At 39.3% G+C, this 12,737-nt stretch overlaps 1 protein-coding gene across 3 annotated transcripts in view; it reads left to right on the top strand.

Annotated features, from left to right (window-relative positions):
- VAV3 (vav guanine nucleotide exchange factor 3) overlaps positions 1–12,737 on the top strand; it is a 399,477-nt gene that overhangs the window by 268,199 nt on the left and 118,541 nt on the right. The gene's annotated exons all lie outside the window — the stretch shown is intronic.

Genomic DNA, 12,737 nt, shown 5'->3' with positions numbered 1-12,737 from the left:
AGAGCTGAGTTCAGAAAATAGGCAATTGTAGAAAAGGTGAATCCTATTAGGAGACTGAGATCATAGCACATTCCTCTCAGACATTTTGAAAGGACCCTGTGTGCCATTCTCTGTGCTAGGCATGAGCAGCTGTAAAGTGACAGATCTTGGCATGAGTTGAGCACCTACACTGTGCCTGTCCTGCCTGGGTGCTCTACTGGGCATCTTCTTGCAGGAGCTCATTCCGTCTTCAGAATGGCCCTGCACATTTACTGATGGGGGTTGGATTGCTTATGCAGTTTACTCAAGGGCTGTTAAATAAACTTACTTCTTACATCTGTCGGAAAGTCAGAAACAGTTTACAAAGTTGTATTAGAAATAAAAATTATTGTTATTGTTGTTATTCTTTAATTGTCACCCCGATAGAATTTATCACTTGAATTTTTGTTGATCCATCTCTATATGCCCCATTGTTTAATCTCTTTGGAGACAGTTAACATTTTATTTGCTCATAGTAGGCTAATGTTTATATAAATCCCAAGGCCCTGTCTTGATGACATGATATCTGTGAAGAATGTAAAATGATCCCATAGTTGGCATGGTTCTAAAGGAAATGGTGTAGGAGAATAGTTTAGAGTCAAGCAGAGATGGTTGAAATCCTAGCTTTGCCATTTGTTAGCTATGTGAGCTTGGGGAATTTACTTAAATATTCTGAGCTTTTGTTTATTCATTTTGTAAATTAGACAATTATTATGAAGATCCAGTGAGATAATGTTGATTCTTACCACAGTACCTGAGCAAAGTGAGAACTTGCTATTTTAATCTAAGGTGATATAGTGAAAAGTCAGGTTTTTTTTTTTTTTTTCTGAAAGACGTGGGCTTATTTAGTATTTTCGTTGTTTTCACGATCTGGATGGGAAAGTTAATGAGCACCAAACTTTAAAATAATACGCAAGTGTGGCATTGAAAGGACATAAAATTTTTTAACTTTTAGGTTATAAAAGTCAATAGGAAATCATTGAAAATTCCTAGTCTAGTCAAATAGAAGAGTCATATATTCCCAGTGTCTGTTCCTAGGTAATTATTTCAATGTACTCTGTCCTTACATAAGTCATTTTGTCTATGGCAGTAAAATCTACAAGCTCTGGAGTCTTGGTCTGTTTGAATCCTAGCTTCACAATTTACTCCCTTGGTGACTTTGAACTCCATTTACTTACCCTTTGTAAGTATTAGTTTCTTCCCTTATGCTATGGTTTGGCTCTGTGTGCCCACCCAAATCTCATCCTGAATTGTAACCCCCACGTGTCAAGGGAGGGGCCAGGCAGGAGGGGATTGGATCACGGGGTTTCCTCCACGCTGTTCTCATGACAGTGAGTGAGTTCTCATGAGAGCTGATGGTTTTATAAGGCAGTATTTCTTGTTCTTGCTCTCTCTCTCACTTGCCACCATGTAAGATGTACTTGCTTCACCTTCTGCCATGATTGTAAGTTTCCTGAGGCCTCCCCAGCCATGTGGAACTGTGAGCAAATTAAACCTCTTTTCTTTATAAATTCCCCAGTCTCAGGTATTACAATATAGCAGTGGGAGGATGGACTAATACAGTAAATTGGTACCCGGAGTGGGGGGCACTGCTATAAAGATACTTGAAAATGTGGAAGCGACTTTGGAACTGGGTAATGGATAGAGATTGGAACAGTTTGGAGGGCTCAGAAGAAGACAGGAAGATGTGGGAAAGTTTGGAACTTCCTAGAGACTTGTTGAATGGTTTTGACCAAAATGCTGATAATGGTGTGGACAATGAAGTTCGGGCTGAGGTGGTCTCAAATGGAGATGAGGAACTTGTTGGGAATTGGAGTAAAGGTCACTCTTGGTGTGTTTTAGTAAAGAGACTGGTGGCATTGTGCCCCGCCCTAGAGATCTGTGGAATTTTGAACTTGAGAGAGATGATTTGAAATTGGAACTTATGTTTAAAGGAGAAGTAGAGCATAAAAGTTTGGAAAATTTGCAGCCTGATGATGTGATAGTAAAGAAAAACCCATTTTCTGGGGAGAATTTCAAGCTTGCTGCAGAAATTTGCATAAATAATGAGGAGCTAAATGTTAATTGCCAAGACAATGGGGAAAATGTCTCCAGGGCATGTCAGAGGTCTTCAGGGCAGCCCCTTCCATCATGGCCCTAGCGTCCTAGGAGAGAGAAATGGTTTTGTGGACTGGATCAAGGGCCCCACTGCTGTGTGCAGCTTAAGGATTTGATGCCCTGTGTTCCCAGCTGCTCCAGCCATGGTGAAAAGGGGCCAACGTAGAGCTCAGGTCGTTGCTTCAGAGGGTGCAAGCCCCAGGCCTTTGCAGCTTCCATGTGGTGTTGGACCTGTGGATGCACAAAAGTCAAGAGTTGAGGTTTAGGTATCCATCTAACAAAGATCTAATAACCAGAGTCTACAAGGCATTTAAACAAATTTACAAGAAAGAAACAAACAACCCCATTAAAAAGTGGGCAAAGGACATGAACAGACACTTCCTCAAAAGAAGACATTTATGCAGCTAACACATATATGAAAAAAAAGCTCAACATGATCATTAGAGAAATGCAAATCAAAACCACAATAAGATACCATCTCACGCTATTCAGAATGGCAATTATTAAAAAGTCAAGAAACAACAGTTGCTGGTGAGGCGGTGGAGAAATAGGAATGCTTTTATACTGTTGGTGGGAATGTAAATTAGTTCATCCATTGTGGAAGACAGTGTGGCAATCCCTCAAAGACCTAGAACCAGAAATACCAATTGACTCAGCAATCCCATTACTAGGCATATACCCAGAGGAATAGAAATCATTCTACTATAAAGATACATGCATGTGTATGTTCACTGCAGCACTATTCACAATGGCAAAGGCATGGAATTAGCCCAAATGCCCATTAGTGATAGACTGGATAAAGAAAATGTGGTACATATATCATAGAATATCATGCTGACATAAAGAGGAATGAGATCATGTCCTTTACAGGGACATGGACAGAGCTGGAAGCCATTATCCTCAGCAAACTAATGGAGGAACAGAAAACCAAACACCACATATTCTCACTCATAAGTGGGAGCTGAACAAAGAGAACACATGGACACAGGGAGGAGAACAACACACACTGGGGTCTGTCAGCAGGGTGGGGGAAAGGAGAGCATCAAGAAAAACAGCTAATGCATGCTGCGCTTAATTCTTAGGTGATGCATTGATAGGTGCAGCAAACCACCATGGCACACATTTACCTATGTAACAAACCCGCACGTCCTGCACATGTACCCTGGAACTTAAAATAAAAAATAAATAAAATAAAACTTTAAAAAATGCTCATTGCTCATGGCCACTTGTCTTCAGGCCATAAGGAAGATGAAAATTGACTGCATAGACCATGAAACAATGTTCAATCACTTTGGCTTTTGTAAGCTCACCTTTTTAAGAATACTTACTGACAAAATTTGATTTAAAAAAAAAGGATTCTTATCTCTAGAGTCTTCCTAGCTATTTAACTCAGCTTTGGCATGCTGCCTTGCCAACAACTCACTTGCACTTATAATTTAATTGTAGTGACATAGACAGCAGATTTTCAAAGAACTGTAGGTGGATTTTCAAATTCCTTAGCCCCATAACCTTTGGTATGTGATCATCCTGGCCCACCTTCACCAAAAATCCTATCAAGTCAGTTTAGCTAGAATCCCCCTTATATGTGATGTTTCCTCTCAGTAATTTTCCATCCATTGACCTCACCCTCCTCCTTGGCTATAAATCTCCACTTGTCCATGCTGTATTTGAAATTGAACCTGGATTTCTTTCTCCTTTGCAATTGTTCCTGAATAAAATCTGTTATCACAACTTAAAAAAAAGAAAGAATCGAGCTTTGGGAAGCTCTGCTTAGATTTCAGAGGATATATGGAAATGTCTGGATGTCCGGGCAGCGGTCTGCTGCAGGGTCAGGGCCCTCATGGAGAACCTCTGCTAGGGCAGTACAGAAGGGAAATGTGGGGTTGGAGCTCCCACAAAGAGTCCCCACTGCCACTGCCTAGTGGAGCTGTGAGAAGAGGGCCACGGTCCTCCAGATTCCACAATGGTAGATCCACCCACAGTTTGCACTGTGTGCCTGGAAAACCCGCAGGCACTCATTGCCAGCCCATGAGAGCAGCCAGGAGGGGGGCTGTACCCTGCAACACCATACAGGCAGAGCTGCCCAAGACCCTGGGCACCTACCTCTTGCATTGGTGTGACCTGGATATAGGACATGGAGTCAGAGGTAACTGCCCTGCTGGATTTCAGACTTGCATGGGGCCTGTAGGCCCTTTGTTTTGATTAATTTCTCCCATTTGGAACAGGTGTATTTATATAGTGCCCGTACCCCCATTGTATCTTGGGAGGAACTAACTTATTTTTTATTTTACTGGCTCAGTTGGAAAGGACTTGCCTTGTCTCAGATGAGACTTTGAACTGTGGACTTTTGAGTTAATGCTGAAATTAGTTAAGACTTTGGGGGACTGTTGGGAAGGCATGATTGTGTTTTGCCTATGAGGATGTGAATTTTGGGAGGGGCCAGGGGTGGAATGATATCATTTGGCTCTGTGTCTGCACCCAAATCTCATCTCGAATTGTAATCCGCATAATCCCTACATATCAAGGGAGGGAGGCAATTGGATCATGGGGGCATTTTCCCCATGCAGTTCTCATGATAGTGAGTGAGTTCTCAGGAGATCTGATGGTTTTATAAGGCAGTTTTCCCTGCTCTGGCTTGCTCTCTTGCCTGCCTCCATGTAAGACTTGCCTCTTTTGCCTTCTGCCATGATCGTAAGTTTCCTGAGGCCTCCCCAGCCATGTTAAACTGTGAGTCAATTAAACCTCTTTTCTTTATGAATAACCCAGTCTCAGGTATTTCTTTCTGGCAGTGTGAAAATGGACTAACATCTTATAAAATAGGGCCAATAATAGCACTTAGATTTTAAAATATTTTTAAACAAATACCCCTATTTAGTGCCAGGTACTGTTCTCAGTACAGCTGTTCCTCCATTAATGATGGGGTTATGTCCTGATTAAGCCATTGGAAGTGGAAACTATCGTAAGTCAAAACCGCATTCAATGCACCTAACCTATTGTACATTATAGTTTTGCTTATCCTACTTTAAACATGCTCACAGTACTTGAAATACAGTTGGGCAAAAATCATCTGGCAACACAGTACACTGTATTGTTTGCTTCCCCTTGTGATTTTGTGGCTGACTGGTAGCTGTGGCTAGCTGCTGCTGCCCAGCATCATGAGAGAGTCTCATTGGGCATGTTGCTAGCCCGGGAAAATATCAAAATTCAAATATTAGAGTCTAGTTTCTACTGAATGCATGTGACTTTCATACCGTTGTAAAGTGGAAAAATCATAAATGAACCATCCAAAATTGGGGACCATTTGTACTTTACCACTGTTAACTCATTTACTCCTATATAAATTCTGTGAAGTTGGTATTATTGATATACTTATCTTACAGATGAGAAACCAAGGCACAGAAAAATATGCAATCTGTCTAAGTTGCTTATTCAATACAACCAATATTCAAATCCAGGCAGGCCAGCGCCTAAGTTTGTTCTTACCACTGGGCTCTGCTACCAGTTATGTGAATGAGCTGTGATGATGATATGTCAGATATGTCAAAAGCCCAGTACTGAATCCTAGTAAGTAATCATGTGCTTGCCTTTCTCGGTGAAAGGGAGTGATTTTCTAATGGTTTTTTAGGCAGAACACTTTAATTAAATTAGTAAGTACCCTATGTTTTTAGGTTTGAATGTTCTGTAGTGCTGCGAGAAGACATGCATCCCTGGGGACCATACCTACCTTCTTCCCATGGAAACTCTCAAGACTGGACGGACTTGAGACACAGTCAGTTCTAGGGCCTCTTATTTTAAGATGAAGAAACAAGGTCATAAATATATGAAAATAAGATAACTAAGAATAATACTGTTAGTGCCCTGCAGATTGTAGATAATGCTTACTAAGATATCCTCAATAAAAAAGTAGCATCATTCTCTAAACTTTGTTATGTAATTCATTACAAAGCAGGAAAATGTTTTTTTTAAAACCTCTGGCTAAATTTGCTTTTTGGAGTTTGTAACATATTCTCTTGCTCTTTTGATTCTTTTCCCTGTTTTGCGTATTTCCGTTGACCTCCATTCCCCTTCTGTTTTATACATCGGTGCCCTTTCTCTCCCTCTCCTTCTTTTAAGTTCTTTCCTGCTCAAGATTTTGAGAGACCAGTAACACCGAATGCTTGTAGTTCATTAGCGGTATGAAATGCTAAGGACTTGCCTAGGAGGCTTCCTTTTTTTACTATCAGATTGGGGTTTGCTGGGTAGCCCTTATAATGGGCAGTGTCTTCAGGGGGAAGAAGAATCTCTGTATCACTCCATCAGTAGCCTGTACCTTCTGAAAGCTGGAAGCCATGGCATCTTCTCCTCACACTCATTCCTTCTCACCCTGGTATAGGTGGTAACTGTGGGTAGAGTGTGAGTTTGAGCTTGGTAGGTCTGATGTGAGTGTGGTAAAGTAGGTACTATTTTGAAGTCTTGGGCAAGCTAGACTTTATGAGCTGCTTCTCAGCTTCTCAAGCTCAACATTGACTTAAGTCTTGTGTGATCCTTTGTTTGGGCATCCAGGAATAATTGCTTGCTGCAGTTCAGTAATATAGTTTTTCATGACTGGCATAGGATTTGGGGGAAATGTGGTTGTAGGGGAGGGCAGGAAAAGGGATAAGATATATCCAGGGGATGGAGACATAGTTTACTTGAATAGGGCTTTTGCATGGAGAAGAGTACAATATGATTTCAGCAGAACTTGACTTTGAGGGAAATCATTTCAACAGCCAAATTGAAAGCAAGTGAGTACTATTGACTTAAGACAAACTCAAATGTTTACATAGATCAGACTCCCCCATAATATTAAATCATAGGCGGTTTGAAATTCACCCATACTTTACAGAGCTTTATAGCAATAATGTTTAACACAGTCTAACTATACTGTCAAGCGACAAAAAGAGATCCTGATTGGATCAGTGTGGGTCAGGAGTCTACTTGTGATCCAGAAAGCTGTGACTAGTAGGAGTTGTTATAAACATTGGATAGCTGGCATGAAAGGCAATTCCAAAAACGGGAGTAGGCAGAGGTTGGTTAACGGATACGGAAGTACAGCCAGATGGGAAGAAAAAGTTATAATGTCCTATAGCACTACAGGCTGACTATAATTAGCAACAATTTATTGTGTATTTTCAAATAGCTGGAAGAGCAGATTTTGAATATTCCCAACACAAAGAAATGATAAATGTTTGAGGTGATAGATATGCTAATTATCTTGATTTGGTTGTAACACTTTGTATACATATATCGAAATATCACACGGTACCCCATAAATATGTGTAATACTGTTGGTTCCCTGCAGATTGTAGATAATGCTTACTTATACCGATATCATTGATTAAAAAGTAGCATCATTCTCTAAACTTTGTTATGTACTTGATTACAAAGCAGGACAAAAATTTTAAAACCTCTGGCTTTGAATGTGTCAATTAAAAATAATAAAAGAGAAAATCTAAGAGGGGGAGCATGCTATCTTTATTCAACATCAGACTTGTTTATAGAAAGGGATAGTCAAGTGGAGAAGAGGCACTAGTTGTACAGAATGACAGGGTAACCCAGGGGCTCAATGAGAGATAGATAATCTTTTACTCTACGTTTTAGTAGACAGATCCATAGGACATCACATTTAGGCCTTACCTTACTTGACCTTTCTCTTTCATTTAACACTGCTAATCATCCTCCTTGATGCTATCCTTCACAACCCATCATGCCCCCGTGCCATCTTTTGGAAATATGCTTGACTTTCCTGGCTTAGCTACAACCCACACCCCAGGTAGATAAAGGTCTATCTGTGCATAAGACTTCTCTCCTGAAGTACGGATTTTAAATTTCCATCTTCTCCTTACGTATCCTCTCCCATGTGTCTTGCAGTGACCTCAAATGTCTCATAACTAAAATCAACCTCATTAGTCATTACCACAAACTTCCCTCTCCTATGCCTTGTCTTAGTTAAAGGCCCACCATCCAAACACTCACACAGACCTGGGTGTCAGCCTCTTCCTCATCTTTATTGCCTTTCCTGTTCTTCTTAGCTCTCCTCCTAAGTCTCTCTAGAATGCATTGATAATGGTGTTGATATACAAGAAAATCTCATTGTCTCTTGCTTGAACAACTCAAAAGTTTCCTAACTCCCTGCTCTTAATCTTATTCTTACATAATTTATAAAATTATCTTCATTAGAATTAAGTCTGATGGTTTCACTCTTTCACATACTGTACTTTACATTTCTTACAGAATAATGTCCAAACTTTCCAATATGGCCTACAAAGCTCTGAGTAATTTGTACAGCCCATTTTTTACCACTTCCTCCCATCCCCCAACCTATAACACAACTCTCTTTAACTACTCACAGTTCTCCAACCACTTTTTTTTTATGTCTGTGTATCTACATGTATTTTGTTTTTCTATTTTACTGTCTTTCCTTCTCTTTTCTGTTTAGTAAACTTAATGTTCATTTTTAAAAACTCAATGCAAATGTTGCCCCCACTTTGAAAATCTTTTCTGACACTCCTAATGCCTGGGCTTTATTAGTCTGTCCATACTCTGTGCTCCCCTGACATCATATGTTTACTTTTATCACATTTATTATAATTGACTCTATGTTCATCTCTTCAATTAGACTGCAGGCCTCTCAGTGATAGAAGCCATGCCTAATTGGTGTTTTGACCTCAAGGAAGTAGTGGGGAATGGTTGAGTGAGTGGATGGATCAACAAATGGACAGACAAATGAGTACCACTGTAGTGCAGCAGGGCTTCTGGGCCCTGAAGATCACTATAATCTTAGAATCAGAAACAGGAGAGTGTGGGGGATTGTACAGTTTTGGTTCCACCTTCGTAGAGACTAGAGCTTGACTAGATTGTGGAAAAGGGGAATAAAAACCTTACCTGAGTCCCTGACTGGTACTTTATGAATGAAAGATAGAAAATTAGGTAGACCTTTCAGATTCCTTTTTAGTATTTTTGCAAGGAAAGGCTCATGGCCTAAGCATCGATTGTTAGGCCTTTGAGAGGAGACACCTGGGTTAGGTTAATAAGCAGCAAGAAAATGAAGCAATTCACAGAACGCCTGATGACAAAAATGCCTCCCTTTCTGAAAAAGTCTACTCCCTGATCCAGTCAATCCAATTGTTAGAGTTCTCACTTGGCTCTTACTATTTTCTCTCCCTGAAACATGCTCCCTTTTCTCCGAACAGTTCCAAGGACCACCCTTTCATGACTTTCTGTCCAAACTCTTTGCCAATCATTAACCGTACCTTGACCATCCAATGGTAGCCTGAATTAAATTGTTCTCTAATTATTTCTATGTAGGCTTTATGCATTTGCCAAGGTTAGGCTGTTTTGTGGTAACTAACAAACCCCCAGGTCCCATTGGCTTTAAGATATAAAAGTTTATTTCTCACACATGCACTGTTTACTGTGGGTTCAGTGGCTCTTCAGAGTAGCTCCCTTCTAATCAGGGAACCCAGATCAGTTTGATCTTGTGACTTTGCCAACTTGACACATGGGTTCTAGGGTTGCTGATTTACAGACCCATAGCCTAGAAGTAAGCAGTGCCATTTTTTATCAAGTCCATTGGCTAAAACTAGTCACATGGCTTCAACCTAACTACAAGGGAAGCTGGGCAGTGTAATGAAACACATGGACTATTTGGTGTCTGTCTCTACCCCTGTTAGATTATATGCTCCTTTGCTGTTCGGAATATGTTTCTCATCTTTTGTGTCCACCCCTTAGTACCAAGTTCAGAGGAGTGGCACTTAATATCAAGTTGCTGTTGCTTTTTCCCATAATAGGACTATTTCAACGAGAATGTAATTTTTAGTGGTGTTATAGGATGTGACTAAATATTATTAAGCATTTGAAGTATCTCTTAACACTTCTTTTTGTACAAGTTAGCCCTTTTTGCATGTTGTCTTCCTTGGGTTGGAAAACTTTTTATATTTCATGCTCTATATCCCTTAAATTTATCTAGTCTTCATTCACCCTGGAAATGATAATTACTAGACAAAAATGCAATGTATTTCTGAATGAAGCACCTCATTTGTATTAATATATGATTATGACAGATTATTAACTCAAGTACATTTGAAGTATGAAAAAAAGATGTGTTAAGTTTATTTTGTTAATAAGACAAACTATGCAACTTGGAAACAAATTTGAATGTTGGGTGATTAGTTTATGTCTTAACATTTGAGGATTTGCATGAATATAAAGGGAAGGCAGTTCCACTCTCCTTTTCCCTGAACTTGAGTTGACTTCTTCACATTCACTATGGCAACCTCAATGATCAACACATACAGGAGCTCTGAAGTGCATGCCAAAACTTTCCAGCCTTAATAATGAATAGGTATGAACTCCACTATGCAAGCTTCTCTGAACAAGTCACTGCAAAGCTAATGTAATTTTAGTGTGTCGTTTCCTTCTCACAGTACATCACCACGAAGGTCTAATCCCAGACAGCAACCTTTGTGGACATTTGCTTTCCCCACACTATACTACATGACTAAGCCCCTTTGGTCCCCCGTTCTTACTCTGACATTGACCAATATAGCTTGCTTTGCATCCTCTCAGTTTAAACAAAGTAACATTGGAAAGCAAATATTGCTGGAGCAAACGACTTTGGTATAATGCATCTTTTCCTTTAGTGAGAATGCAAGCCTCAGCTGCCCCAATATTTAACTGAAGCAGATCCCCATTTGCTTATCTGTTTAATTGCACTTTTATCTAGGCCAGCTGCTGCTCCTGCTGCTGCTATAGCCACTCCTAATTGGAAGGACGTTGCTGTGGTATCCTAGTGGTTTAAAACTGAGAGACTGCTACCTAGAACCTGCACCACCATTGGTATCTGAACCGGGCTCCTTTATAAATCATATTGTATATTTTAGCATAAAAGATAAGTTTTCAGGATACAATTTTATTTCAGCCTTCTACTGCTAGGCATTTTATCACATACTTTTACGTGAACTGAAGATTGATCATTGATTTCATAACCAAAAATGACTTTAGTTCTGCATAGTATTACTTAAAACTCATAAAGACAATTTTATACTTGAGTAGTTATTATTCCTTCCATCAGTTTGGGTCAGTTTAATGGTACATTAATAATTATTAATGTGAATTGGAATCTATTATATGGTTGTATTCCTATTAGAGCCCCCAAAAAGACTTGAAATCAAAGCCCCTTTCTAAGTATTATTTATAGTTTAAGGTTTGCTTTATTTTCTTTTTAAAACATTGCTGTATATCTGAGTAGTGAACATAACATTTGTGAAAGTGAACTTTCTCCAAAATTTGATCAGTCCAACCGTTTTTTAGTTGTAATGTCTCACAGAAATAGCACTTTAGTCATGATGATAGGGTACCTTCAAAAACTGTACTGGTAATTACTTTTCTGTGGCCCCTGTTGAGACAGGTGGTCTTACTGGACATTGATTTGTTTAGTCTGAATAGAACTTCAGATAAGAGACAAAGCAAATTGTGCAATAATGTATGAATTGAGAGCCACTTATATTGAAAAACAAAATAGGACTGAATTTTATATTTAAACAAGTGAAAATTGTTTAAATATTCACTTGAAATTTAAAGCTTTCTTAAAAATTGTTTCTCTTGCACCAATAATGCACATTGAGCTCTGTGCTGGCATTGAAGATGGAGTTCTACAAAAGCTCCAAGCACCTCAGTAACACCACTTCTCAGAATTATATGAAGCCAGTTGGGACAGGATGAAAGAATGCAAGGTATAAACTCCTTGAGGGCCCATGAGTCACCATCTAGAAAGGTTCTTGAAGCGGAAGAACATTTTATAGTTTATCAATAGGAACCTGAGAAGTAAATATAAGTTTTTTATATTTACCTGCAGGGTAAATATAAGTTGAGGATTAAAAACTTTTGGAAACTTGAAGAATTGAATTACAATCCTAAGAAAGTTCCCAGGAGAAAAAGAGAGACACAGAAAGAGAGACTTTTTCATCCCATCTCAACCAGCAGCCAACCTTTCTTCTAGGTCAGAGTACAGCCAAAATAGATTTGATGATAATCAGCCCTAATTATCTCAGCTCTATTGCAGAACTAAGGCATGAACAGAGTTTTCTAGAGATCCAAGTGCCCTCCATAGTAGTTTCAGGTGGATACCCAAAGGAAGTAAAAATGGGGTTGCAGGCTTCAAAACTTAGAGCAACTTTTCCATAGAATACTTCATACAAAAAGGTTTCTTATTCCATTTTTCCAGCCAGAATGAAGCTTTACTTTGAAAAATATATGTATTTTCAGTGTTGCAGTTGGGTTTTCCTTTCTCTCCTTACTATTATTTTAGTGTCAGTGAACAGGCTGTTGCATTAGTGTGGGTATGACAGTTTAGATTGTGTTTATAAGGGAGGCAGTCTGTTTAATGGTATAGCCACTGTCACAAGCACAAAAGCATAAATACAGGAGCCTGGCTAAGAATTTCTGAACTCAGCAGATTCTAAGAGTTACTGATACTCCTTTGGCTTTTGCCTTATTCTTAGAAAATTTACAGAATCCTACCATGAAACATGATTAAATAAAAACAGACTTCCAGGAGCTGCTATTTATGTGGTACACTCAGCATGATCAGATCAGAGTGCAAA

This window comes from Symphalangus syndactylus, chromosome 12 (assembly GCF_028878055.3).
Source record: "Symphalangus syndactylus isolate Jambi chromosome 12, NHGRI_mSymSyn1-v2.1_pri, whole genome shotgun sequence".
NCBI classification, from domain to species: domain Eukaryota; kingdom Metazoa; phylum Chordata; class Mammalia; order Primates; family Hylobatidae; genus Symphalangus; species Symphalangus syndactylus.
The sequence above is the reverse complement of the archived record's forward strand: the minus strand, read 5'-3'. Positions and strand labels throughout refer to the sequence as shown.